The sequence below is a fragment of the Lampetra planeri genome, chromosome 28 (assembly GCF_965212315.1).
Source record: "Lampetra planeri chromosome 28, kcLamPlan1.2.h2, whole genome shotgun sequence".
Taxonomy (NCBI): domain Eukaryota; kingdom Metazoa; phylum Chordata; class Hyperoartia; order Petromyzontiformes; family Petromyzontidae; genus Lampetra; species Lampetra planeri.
The window spans coordinates 12,280,130-12,293,989 of NC_136134.1; positions in this window are offsets into that span (position 1 = coordinate 12,280,130).

Genomic DNA, 13,860 nt, shown 5'->3' on the forward strand with positions numbered 1-13,860 from the left:
TCTCCACAGGCCAATACGAAGACGGCACTGCGCGCCACTTTTCACTGGAACGTGAATTAAAGTCCGCCATTCCTTTTTCGTGGCATGACCTCTATGTAGTATGCATGATGAACTTATTTTGCACCGTATGTAGCGAACTGCTAGTTGGACCTTTTTAATAGATATCGGTGTTTTACACAAGGTAGTTGTATATCCAAACTTGATATCAAGCTTTCGTGACTGCAGGAATTACTCTTTGGTTCTTCCGGTAAAGTCGCGTAGAAGGAAAAGAAATGAAATACTAGAATACGACATTTCGATTGCAACACAAGCAACCGTCATCAAGTAGTTTTTTTTCTTCTAAGTTTGTTTTCTCAAACGGCCTATTTCTCTCTCTAAAATTGTATTTAATTTATTTTCTTTCTACGTGACTTTACCAAAAGAACCAAAGAGTAATTCCTGCAGTCACGAAAGCTTCATATCAAGTTTGAACCACCTCTACGGGGAGGATGTACGTTTTTTTTCTCTCTCTGTCAAATTTCACACTTTAAATTTTAGCAATCTTTGGAGATCGTAATCAACCAGGCTATGCGTTAACTGTGTGCTAGCCGACTCTCTGTTGCATTGCATTACATTTTCCCAAAATTTGCTAAATTTAGTTTTCTCAAACTGCCTATTTCTCTCAAAAATTTACAAGGCTCTCATAGGGTCATTCGATCTTTCTCTCCTGAGGTCGCTTCAGGGCGGATACATTGACATACTAATTTCTCTGCTCCAGCAGCTGCCCCAGCAGACCCACCTCTCTCTGCCCCCCCCCCTCTATTTAAGGCCTCGACACAGAGGCATTGGGTCTCTGTGTCTATGTTGTGTCTCTCTCTGCTTGTGTCTGTCTCCGTGTCTGTTTTGTCTCTCTCTCAAATTTAGTTCGACCTGATGACGGTTGCGTGTGTTGCAATCGAAACGTTTTATTCTATTATTTATTTTATTTTCTTTCTTCGTGACTTTTCCAAAAGAACCAAAGAGTAGTTGTATATCCCTTTATTACAGTTTTTATTCTGGTTTCTGAGTCCTTGGGTGCATTCTGAGTATTATTACACTTTGTGTGTCTGTCTTATCTCCATCCAGTAAACCCTTTATCCGTGAGTTCTGGATTCACGAGTTTTGCATATTCGCGAGTTACTAAATGTCTACTAATTCCCTATTTGCGACCCGCTGGGACTCCAGTATTCGCGAGTGTATGTAGTGCCAGGCCACTGATACTTGGAGGTGCACACAGAATTTAACATTTCAAGCTCTGCAGAGATTAGGCACACCCCCCCCCCCCCCTCGGCTGCCCGTGTCGTCCTCTGTCTCGCAGTAATCCCACTCTGAACTCGGATTTTTACTTTATACTTGGTCGACTAATACATTTTGGTTTAAATGAGTCGACTGAGGTCCATTTTAAAAATAACACGAATTAAATCGGGGAAAGTGTTGCAGCTATAACACTCCCCAGTGCTAAAATGATGACTGTTAACAAATACATGCATCTCCCGAGGAGTCGTCCTGAGTTCCTCGCTATCACCTCCATCGTCATAAAATATCAAAAGTAATAAAAAACACATTGTTCTGTCTAATATATTATTTATTGTAGTACTTTTTATTAAACTTTTAGCATTTCTTCCTCCCCCCCCCCATATTCACTCGCATACCAGGAACGTAACCCCATTTTTCCCATTGGAACAAGTTTTCTGCATTCACGAGCGTTTTCAAGAACGCAACCTTTGTGGATAGAGGGTTTACTGTATATCTATCCCTTTGTATCTATCTCCTTATGGCTTTTGTCTAGTTTCTCTGTCTCCATATCTCTGCCTGTCCCTCTTATCTACTGATTTTTTTCCATGTTGCTCTGTATATCTATCTGCATTTCTATCTCTTTCCATGTCTTTGTCTATCATGTATTTTTATAATTATATCAACTTGCTCCACTTGAACCCAGTATAATTGCGTGCGTCATGCGTGTTTAAAATTTAAAAATTTACAATCGGGCACCATAAATATGTATGCATGGCTGAGTTTGTGCATGTTTGTGTGCAAAAGTCTTGCATTTACTTGTCTGTGCGTCTGTATCCATATATGTAAATATGCCTGCGTGTGGGAATGTAATGTGTTATGACTTTCTGGTTTGGCAGCAGAGGTCTCCAAATCTTTTCATCAGCTGCATATCGCTTGGTGGAAGCTTCCCTGGCCTTTCTCTCAATACGAAGCTCCAGGTCTTCTCAGCTTGTTATGTCCTACTCTTCAAATGGATCTATGTTAGATCCATTTGAAGGAACATCTACACCAGTTTAAAAAAAAAAACATTTAGGCTGGCCTGCCTGAATGATCCATCCTATGCTTTACCAGGCTGGATTGTGTGAGCTCGTAGATCGACGAAAGATCTGGGCAGTCCCATCGGTGAGCTGCTCCAGCAGACATTGCTGCATTGGTTGTGACATGTAGTCTGCATGCCCAAGTATCTTCTGTTTGGCATTTATAAGAGGGGGCTAAATGAGCACGGCATTTGCTAGAGAAGAGATGGGCTGATGTGGTACAAGAGGCTAATATAGCCGAGTGGACTTGCCGATTACTTATGTAACGGTTCGAGAGAGGCTCACACTGTTCTGGGAAGGCAACATTTTATTACTGAACACAACTTGTAACGATACACGTAGGGTGGTGACCACCGACCTATCCTCACTAACACTCGTTAACACTAACACACTGATAGCAACTGGCTTGGCCAAGCCAGGAGGGCTACTTCTTGGCCACGCTGACTAGAGGCTTGACTTCACTCATGAGGCGTCTTCGTCCCGGACTCGAGCAGCCTCGCACCAGGTGCGGAGGCCGCTTATATGCGCCACAGCGTGGCCGGGGTGCGGCCTGGCCACGCCCCCCTTCGAGAACCCTCGAGAAGGCTCTGCATGTAGCCTCGTGGCCCCCAAGATCCCCCTGGGGCTCCCGGCCCCCACCTTGATCCGGTCACATGTCCAGTGATTAACCCGAACAAACTGTGCCTCCCAACAAGCAACATGAATAAATAACGCGAGAAACATATGTATGCATTGGAAGAACCCCGGACGACAACACGATAACGGCAATAACACCAATCATACAACAACAAAATAACATCCAACCCTGAGGCACCCCGCACTAGCAACCCGATGACCACTAACGAACCGCTGCGGGGGAAGAAAAGCACGCACACAAGCAACAATAAAGACCCACAGAACAACTTGCAATGTGTGATAGTGTTATTTGAACCGTGTGGTCCATGAACGAGTGGGTGTGGCCCTGCCCCAGCACCCTGGGAGGTCCGGGGTAAGCGTCATTGCAGGCGGGTGTTTGCGGCTGCCCCATCGGGGACTGTGGTGTGGATGGTGGGCGGTTGGTCGTCCGCATCCAGCGAAACGTGAGAAGCAGCCCCCGTTGGCACCGAGGGGATCACGAGCTCCGATCCTGCGGGCGGTACCACCTCTCGGTGTGCCCCCCATCTCGCCCGGCACACCAGACATATTCGGCCCTCAGGGATGAGAGATGAGTTAACACGACGGGGTTGCACAAACGGTTTCAGTCGCGACGGGTGTATAAACCAAGTCCAGCGGCCGAATCGAATCTTAACGCATTGAGGCCGGTCGGCCTGCACCACCTCGACCGGCCCTCGCAAGGGCTTGTACAGCTTAGGCGACATGCCAATAGGCACCTGTGGACAGTGCAGCCAAATCCTGTCACCAGGGACCCACTGCTTGCCCAATACACGACGACTGGATTCGCTGATGTGCCCGAGGTATCGTACTGATTTCTGCAACAAATGGCACTTTTGGGGTTTGAACTTGAGATTAGCCTGTCGCATTTTGAGAAAAACAGTGCACAGCCCGACAAGATGTTACTCAAACGTTCGACTGAATAAAAATAACGTCATCTAAATAGATCAGGCAGGAGTCCCACTGGAGTCCCGCCAAAACCAATTCCATTAACCTTTGTAAAGTAGCTGGGGCCGAATGTAAGCCCATCGGGAGTCTATTGAACTCGAACAACCCTTGCGGCGTCCGGAAAGCCGTCTTAGGCCTGGAGCAATCGAGGGGCAACTGCCAGAACCCCAAAAGGAGGTCGAGCGTAGAGAAAAATTGTGCCCCCGCCAATGTGTCCAGTGAATCATCCATACGGGGCAGGGGATACACGTCCGCCACAGAAATTTGATTGAGTTTGCGGAAGTCTACGCAAAAGCGCAGACTCCCGTCGTGCTTCTTTACCAGCACTATCGGAGCACCCCATGAACTCGTGGATGGGGATATGCCGTCGGCAGCCAACATTTCGTCGACAGAGACTCATATGTGCTCCTCAGCCGGGCTCAACCGGTTAAGGGTTCTGCCGGATCGGGGGAGAGTCACCGGTATCAATGTGGTGGCTTAAGAGAGTCGTGCGACCCATTAAGCAACTCCCGCAGCGCGGACCTCTGACTGGCGGATAGATCTCGATTCTCGTCACAAAGAACGTCCGCTCATATATTATCGCCTGGCCGTGCGCACACGGCACTATGCGAACCGCCAACGTCCCCGATAATATCACTCTGAACCACCGCAGCCGACGTGTGAGCGAGCACCGTACCCGCCTGAATAACTGACGCGTCAGGCCCAACATTTAACACCTGAATAAAGGGCTGCCGATCCCGTGACACGAGCATCTGCGCTCCCACGAGTGCCATTACCCGGCCCGCTCTATTGGATGGAGCCAACACGATACCCCCCTTGGTGGCCTCACGATCGAGCGGCTTACGCAACCGCAGGGGAATGAGCATCTGCTCTCCTGGGGAATCGTGACTGTATCAGCAACAAGAGCCTGTACAGACGCACAGACCCTGTCCGAATCAGTGGGCGACGATAAGAACGTAATCCATCGCCCCGAGAACAACTCCAAGCACCTGTGGTCTGTGAGGATTTTGAGGGGCATCTTCCCAAGGAAGTCCGTCCCCAACAAACACGGCACCACTACGGAATCGAAGACCAGGATGGGCCCTTGCAATGTGATGCTCCCGATGGACACCTCCACCACAATCTGACCCAAGGGACGGATACGGGGCGCAATAACCGGCAATGGGCCGGTAAAATATTGAAAATTAACTCCGAAATCATGGTGGCGGAAGCGCCAGTGTCAACAAGGATCCACACTTCAATGCCCTGAATGTTACCGACCGTGGATGACCCGGGGGCCGCGGCCACGACTCGACAGGCCAGCTGCGACCACTGGTCGCGCTAGAAAGGCCAACCATCACCCGACGCAACGGACCCCTTGCGCGGCGCAACTCGTTGAGGACGAGTGATAACAGTACGCGGGTCAACGCGATCAAAAGATGGGTGAGGTGGGAACAAGGGCCGAATGTGTGGTGCACCTTGACTCGCCTGGGGACCCTTTGCAGTTGATGGTGGACGAGAAGACGTGGACGGTGGCCCGAAGCGTCCATGGCGCGGCGCCCGGCACTCCACAGCGACGTGTCCTGGCCGCCTGCAATTGTAGCAGACGCTGCGAGTGGAGCCTGGACAGGGAAGGTAACGCGGAGACCGGTCGCGTCTCCATGGCCGATCGGTAGCATGCCCTCGACCTCCGCCACCGGCCACGGCGGCACAAACCGGGGCGGGCTCGTCCTCTTCCGAAGCCTCGCACCTGTCCGCTGGAGCAGCACATGCGATGAGCCCCGAGCATTTCTTCAACCCGAGGTGAGACTGTATACAGCGCGCAATCACGAGGGAAGTTGGATCGTCCTCTTCTGAAGCAGGTAAGGTGACATTCAATTCTTTTGCCAGCCCCAATAACTTGTCCATAGCCTGTCCAACACCAAGGAGTCGATGCCCGCCGCCTCCATCTTCGGGAACGTCGCCTGAGCCAGCGACAAACGGGCGCTTCTTACAGCAAAGGAGCGTCTCGGTTTCCCCCCGCTGTCGTTCCACGAACCTGTTGTGAACACAGGACGGCGGGTCGTACACTGCGGCCATCTCCTTAAACGCCAGCACCAGCGTGGAGTGCCGTGCAGGCAGAATGGCACAAAATGCCGCCAACGCATCGTCGTCGAGAGAGTTGGGGAGCGCCTTCAACGCCTCCTCTTCTGTCCGCCCCACCAAGGTGCAGCTCGCGGAGAAGCGACGTTTTAAACGCCTCCCAATCCCCGCCAGCCGCCGTGAATTCGCGCACGAACGGGAGTCGGCGGTACAGCGCATGGACATCCCGCGGCGCGGCTGGCGGGAAATGGTGGCCTCCCCGCTGCACGTTCCCACCAAAATGTCTGCCGCTCGATCGGGCGGCGTGGCGGGAGATTCACGCGGCCGGACGGCGGCAGCAACAGCGCCGTTGCCACGTGGTCCCGGCGCAAGTTCCTCTGTCGACAGCTCCTCGATGTCGAGCTTGGCGACCAAGTCAGCTGCGGTGCCCAGCAACTCAGCGAGGCGGGCGCTGGCCGCCCAACGGTCCTCTGATGGCGACGGGTCTGCCAGCCGTGTCGCGCATCGCTGACCTGCCGTCGGTGAAGCATCGGCGGGACTTTCCAGGGCTGCCATCCCCGGGGCTGTCGGCGGGATGAGATTACGTCGTCGTCTTCTTCACCCGAGGAGTGCCTTGTAGTTTGCCTATGGCATGTGAGCATCTTGCCTCACTCTAGCTAAGTAAAAAAAAACACCTCGTGATTGCTACTTCCGACACCAAATGTAATGGTTCGAGAGAGGCGCACACTGTTCTGGGAAGGCAACACTATTTAATACTGAACACAACGTTAACTCGTAACGATACACATAGGGTGGTGACCACTGACCTATCCTCACTAACACTCGTTAACACTGACACTCTGATAGCAACTGGCGTGGCCAAGCCAGGAGGGCTACTGCTTGGCCACGCTGACTGGAGGCTTGACTTCACTCTTCATGAGGCGTCTTCATCCTGGACTCTAGCAGCCTCGCACCAGGTGCGGAGGCCACTTATATGCGCCTCGGCGTGGCCGGGGTGCGGCCTGGCCACGCCCCCATTCGAGAACCCTCGAGAAGGCTCTGCTTGTAGCCTCGTGGCCCCCAAGGTCCCCCTGGGGCCCCGGCCCCCACCTTGATCCGGTCACGTGTCCGGTCGGATTCATCCAGAGTGCCACGGTCTCGCACAACCCCCGCGGCACTGACCGATGGCCTCCCGGCCCCCCGGCCCGGCCGTGACGTCATTCCCGCATTCGCAGGTAGTGACGTCATGTGTGTGTGTAGGCCCAGACGGTAGTGACGTTCCCCGCACATAGTGACGTCATGCGTGTGCGTGTGTAGACCCACATGGTAGTGACATTACAAGTCACTACACTTGTACCAGTGGTGTCAAGATCGACTTCTGTGCAGGAGGCTCGTGAACAATGCTACCAGGCCATTGGAGGCAGTAGCTGTCCAACAACAGCAGTGCGCATAATACCGACGCGCGCCTAAATGAAAGCCTGCTGGCACAGTGGGGACCATAGGTGGTGCATATGCCATTCATCTCGGTCAACTCATGACACCTGGAGCTGTCCTGTGACTTGCTGAGAATTCGACACTCCACTTGGCCGGAAGTTACACCTCGCCTTGCACAAGTACTGTGATCATGTCATTACCACGTCATGCCAAATTGTGATTGTTTCCTTATGAAAAGGCTGTGGCTCGGGTGGCTGGAATCGGCGATGATCTTTTGGGTTTTGGCGATGTACCTCTTGGTGTATAGGTCTCTCGGTGGGCAGCACGTCCCCTGTGATCCGCTGGGCGGACCGCATCACCCTCTGAAGCCTCTGCTGGTTCCGTTTGGTGCAGTTACCGTACCAGGTGGTTATGCAGCCAGTCAAGATGCTCTCAATGGTGGACCTGTAAAAGTTTGAGAACAGGTGCGGGCATGTCAAATGTCCTCAGCCTTCTAAGGTTATAAAGGCGCTGCTGGGACTTCACCAGTGTATCCACGTACCGGGACCATTTCAGGTCCTCTGATATGTGAACTCTGAGGAACTTGAAGCTGTTGACCCGCTACACTGAGGCCTCGTTGATGGTTAGTAACACCTGCTTACCCCTCTTCCTGAAGTCCAGAATCAGCTCCTTAGTTTTGCCGACATTGAGCTGAAGCTTGATTTGAAGCTTTCGTGACTGCAGGAATCCATACTCTTTGGTTCTTTCGGTAAAGTCACGTAGGTAGAAAAATAATATATCACATCGTTTCGATCGCCACACAAGCAAGCTCCCACCTGAAGACGATTGCTTGTGTGGTGATCGAAACATCGTCATCTATTCTTTTTTTAACCTACATGACTTTACCGAAAGAACCAAATAGTATCGAGCTCAAGGTTGTTCTCTTGACACCACGTCGAGAGTACCGTCACCTCATCCATGTAAGCTGTGGTGTCGTTGGTGATCAGGCCCACCACTGTCGTGTCGTCGGAGAACTTGATGGCGTTGGAGCTATTCCTGGCTGCACAGTCGATAGTGTAGATGGAGTATAGGAGGGGGCTAAGCACACATCCTTTGGGGGCACCTATGTTGACGGTCAGGTAAGTTGAGATGTTATTGCCCACCTTTACTGCCTTAGGTCTTCCCGTTAGAAAGTCCAGCACCCACCTGCAGAGGGTGGCGTTCACACCCAAGGCCTCCAGTTTGGAGATTAGGATGGAGTGCACTATGGTATTGAATGCTGAGCTGGAATCGATAAAACAGCATTCTCACATAGCTACCCTGCTTCACCTCCAGGTGGGACAGTGCCTCATGCAATGTAATAGAAATAGCGTCGTCCATGCACCTGTTACTGCGATACGCAAACTTCAAGGGGTCCAGTGTATCTAGTAGGATGGAGCAGATGTGTTTATTCATTGCTCTCTTGAAGTACTTCATGATGATGGAGGTGAGCGCTACGGGTCTGTAGTTAGGCACGTAATTTTGGCCTTTTTGGGGACCGGAATGATCGTAGACGTCTTGAGGCATGTTGGAACGACAGCCCGGGTGAGGGAAAGGTTGAAGATGTCTGTTAACACGGGGCCAGCTGGGGTGAGCATGCCCTGAGGACACGCCCGGTACCTCGGCTGGGCCGGCTGCCTTGTGTATGTCAATCTGCCGGAGGATCTCTGTCACCTCGCCTCTGTTGAGCCTAAGGACGCCTGCAGGAGAGCTGTGGTCGGTGCGATGGGGGGGGGGGGAAGACGGAGGTGGGGGATGTAGGGGGAGGCGGGGGGACTGTGAATCTGGGGGTGCAGGGATAGCTGTGTTTGCCTCGAACAATGTGTTGAGCTGGTCGGGGAGGGAGGCATTGTTGATTGCCTCGCAGCTTATTGTCCCATTGTTTATGATGGACTGTAATCCGCGCCACAGGTACCTAGAGTTGGAGTTACGGTACATGGCCTCCAACTTCTCCCTGTATTTCTCTTGCCCGCCGTGATGGCTTTTCGGACCACGTATTTGGTCCTCCTGATTTCGGTGGGGTCTCTGGATTTGCATGCTTAGTCTCGGTCCTTCAGTGCTGCTTTTACTGCTGCGTTTTTTACCCAGGGGTTGTCATTTGGGTAAGAACGGACAGTGTTGGTTTGCACAGCAACGTCCAAGCAGAACTTGATATGATGTAGCACTGTCGATACAAATTCCTCTACTTTGTTGTTAACCGCATCCCTAAACATATCCCAGTCTGTATCCTCTAAGTCATCTGTGAGTATGTCCTCTGCTTCTTCTGACCAGCATTGGACTACTCTTGTAGTGGAAGCCTGTCTGTTTATGCGAGGGCGGTACTTTGGCAGCAGCAAGGATGACAATGTGGTCGGACTTCCCGAGCGGTGGGGCGGGGGAACGCCTTGTAGGAGTCTTTCAGCATTGAATAACAGTGATCCAAGATGACGTGTCCTCTGGAGTTGCATTTCACATGTTGGTAAAACTGTTGGAGTCCACTCCTAAGGTTCGCTCTGTTAAAGTCCCCAATTACAATCACAGCAGCGTCCGGATGTTTGGTTTCCAGTGCAGAGATTGGTGTTGGCGCTCGGAAGGACGTACACAGCGACTAAAACAAGCACATGAAATTCTCTCGGGAGGTAATGAGGGCGGCATGATAGGATCACAAACTCTGCATCTGGTGAACAAAGACGTTTTGATGGAGACATTACTCACGTTACACCAAGATGAGTTGATCATCACATACAATCCGCCACCTTTTGTTTTCCCACTGTCCAAAGTCCGATCGTGGCGAAAAGGAGAGAAGCCTGTTAGCCCGATGGCTGCGTCCGGGATGTTTCCATTCAGCCAGATTTCCGTGAAACACAACATTGCAGTCTCGTCTCTCCCGTTGGAATTCTATCCTGGCTCGCACATCATCCAACTTGTTAACCAGGAACTGTGCGTTGCACAAGAATATGCTCGGCATTGCACTACGGTGAGGACGTTTTCTATTCCTCATCTGACCGCCGGCTCTTCTTCTGCGTCTCGTCTTATGTTGTCTGGTAAACAAAGAGTCGTTTCCGGGCATGCTGCATTAGGGAAGCAAGCTCTTTGTGATGTCCAATAATGTTTGTCAATCATAGGTAATGGTCGCAGGTTTGGTATATATTCTTGTGAAAAAGATCATACAAAAATAAACGACAATAAATTACATGAAACACGAAAATCTAACTGCGACAAGAGCAAGTCAGGAGGCGCGCTGCTGCGTTGAGCGCTGCCCACCAAAAGAACCGCCGCCATTCGCCACTAAGTGGCACTTGTGCCTGGCTATGTGCACGTTTTAGGTCAGTTCAGTATAATATGTTCGCAGATACATTTGGCATTCATGTGCTATGTAGGCCCATTGTCCAAAACGTCGCCTTTTATATATTGTTTCCTTTTAAGACCACATTAATGAATTTGAGTTTTTGTTACACATTGCATTCAATCACGTGAGAGGTTTGGAAGAGAACCTGGAGGTGTTTCATTGGATTACAGAAAAAGGCTGCACTACTGAGTGGGATGTGTACAGAATGGGAGAGGACGGTAAGCGACTTGGATGTTGGGAAGAGAGAACATGGAGGTGGCGTTGGGCAGGATGAAGGCCGATTGTCGAGGCAGGCATTGGAGTGTTTTCTATAAATCCCTGGCGACCAACGGAAATACTTCAAATCAGATCTTGGGAATACCTACGGCAGATCTGGGAGGGTTTGGTCATGATGGGAGAGGAGCACAACAAGCGATAGTGAACAGCACTGCATAGGGGCCGTCCATAAATGACGTCACGCACCAAGGGAGGGGGGGGGTCAGACATTTGTGACGATGTGTGACGAGGGAGGGGGGGTTTGAGAAATGTGACGTCACATCAAAATGCGCAACTTTAAATAAATATAGACAACACGTTCTACTTTATTAAATATACTTTTTTAATAAATGTTTTCCCCTACAACATCAGAGTGCAGCGCCACATTAAATATGGTTTTGGGGGGGGGGGGGGGGCAGAGCTTTGTGACGTCATATTTGAGGAGGGGTCTGATTTTTTGTGACGCCGTGTGACGAGGGGGGGGGGGTGAAAAATCGTCATTTATGGACGGCCCCATACTCTGATTGCTGTAGAGACGAAAGGGCACAGTACGGATTGTATATAAACAGTAATTCTTCAAACTTGATTTGAAGCTTTCGTCACTGCAGGAATTACTCTTTGGTTCTTTCGGTAAAGTCACGTAGAAAGAAAATAAATTACATTTCTCTTGTAACATAAGCAACCGTCATCAGGTAGAACTAAATTTGAGAGAGAGACAAAACACAGACACGGAGACACACAGACAGACACACAAGCAGAGAGAGACATACAGAGAGAGACACAACACAGATACACACAGAGAGAGACACAACATAGACACACAGAGACCCAATGTCTCTGTGTCGAGGCCTTAAATAGAGAGAGAGGGCGGGAGGCAGAGAGAGAGGTGGGTCTGCTGGGGCAGCTGCTGGAGCAGAGAAATTAGCATGTCAATGAATCCACCCCGAAGCGACCGAGGGAAAGAAGATCGAATGGCCCTATGAGAGCCTGATGAATTCTAGAGAGAGAAATAATTTGAGAAAACAAAATTTAGCAAATCTTTTGGAAATGTAATGCAATGCAACACAGAGAGTCGGCTAACACACAGTTAACACATAGCCTGGTTGATTACGATCTCCAAAGATTGCTAAATTTGAAGCTAAGTGTGAAATTTGACAAACAGAGACACACAGAGAGATGTGTGGAAATCCACCCCAAAGCGGCCGGGGGATAGAAAGAGCGAATGGACCTATGAGAGCCTGGTAAATTTTAGAGAGAGAAATAGGCCGTTTGAGAAAACAAACTGGTTTGTCAAATTTCACACCTAATTTCAAATGTACCAATCTTTGGAGATCGCAATCAACGAGGCTATGCGTTAACTGTGTGTTAGCCGACTCTCTGTGTTGCATTACATTACATTTCCAAAAGATTTGCTACATTTTATTTTCTCAAACTATTTCTCTCTATAAAATTCACCAGGCTCTCATAGGGCCATTCGATCTTCTTTTCTCGGTCGCTTCGGGGTGGATTCATTGACATTCTAATTTCTCTGTCCCAGCAGCTACCCCAGCAGACCCACCTCTCTCTCTGCCCCCCCCCCCTCTCTCTGTATTTAAGGCCTCGACACAGATGCATTGGGTCTCTGTGTCTATGTTGTGTCTCTCTCTGCTTGTGTGTCTGTGTGTCTCCGTGTCTGTGTTTTGTCTCTCTCAAATTTAGTTCTATCTGATGATGGTTGCTTGTGTTGCAATAGAAACATCGTACTCTATTATTAAATTTATTTGGTTTTTTCGGTAAAGTCACGTAGGTAAAACATCAAATTAATATATGAATCCAAAAAAGTGTAATTAAGTATTTTGTGTGTTGTCTTTTTTGCGTGGACTTAATTACACTTTTTTGGACCATCTTATCTGACAGGCACTATTTTACTTTACTTTACCGAGTGTTAACATCCCCAGTGTTTAACAGTACTCTCTTCATTGTTCAGCCAGCATTGGTATAAACATGGGCATTTTCGTTCTTTTCTATCATGTGTATCTGGCCTCCCCTCCCCCTCTCTGTCCAATGCGTTGGCGTGTGCAGCAGTAGTTGCTTGCGCACAACCGCGTCCACGCCGTCGTCCATCCTTTTGGCCCCGCCCTCCTCCCCCTCCCGATGCGTTGTACGTGGCACTCCGTGCCGTCTTTGAGCCCCGCCCCCCTCCCTCCCGATACGTTCCATTCATTGGCTACCACATTAATTCTAGATTTGAAGCTTTCGTGACTGCAATGATTCATATTCTCAGGTTTTTTCGGTAAAGTCACGTAGGTAAAAACATTAAAATTAATGAAAGTAAAATAAAACAAAATAAAATTTACGACGTTTCGGAGGCAACACAAGTCTCCGTCATCAGGTGGGACCGTCACAGCCGAATTAGCTGCATCAAGTGAAGCAATGATTCAAGATGTAATCCCTTATAAGCAAGTTGAAGGGAGGTGGAGAGGGGGGGGGAGAGCTTATCAGGCTGTGGTAGCCAATGAATGGAAACGTATCGGGAGGGAGGAGGAATGACTGCTAATGAATAACATTTGCACTGAAAGCGGTTCGTCGACCGCGTTATAACGGGTGCGTGCAAAAAGTTATTTTAATAGAAGAATCGCGTTAAAGCGAAAACGCGTTGTGTAAGCGCCACGCGTAAAAAGCCAGGACTTGCCGAATGCACAAGAGGCGGCAGAGCGCACTGCGATTTGAGCCGAGTGAGGGACACGTGGCCAATTGGGGGTCCTTCTCTCTCAGCGACTCTCAGCTCTCCCCACCCAATTCCTTGTGCCCCCCCCCCCACTGCGCCCCCCCACCACCCCCACCCTTCTCTCAGCCCCTCCACTTCCACCCTTCTCT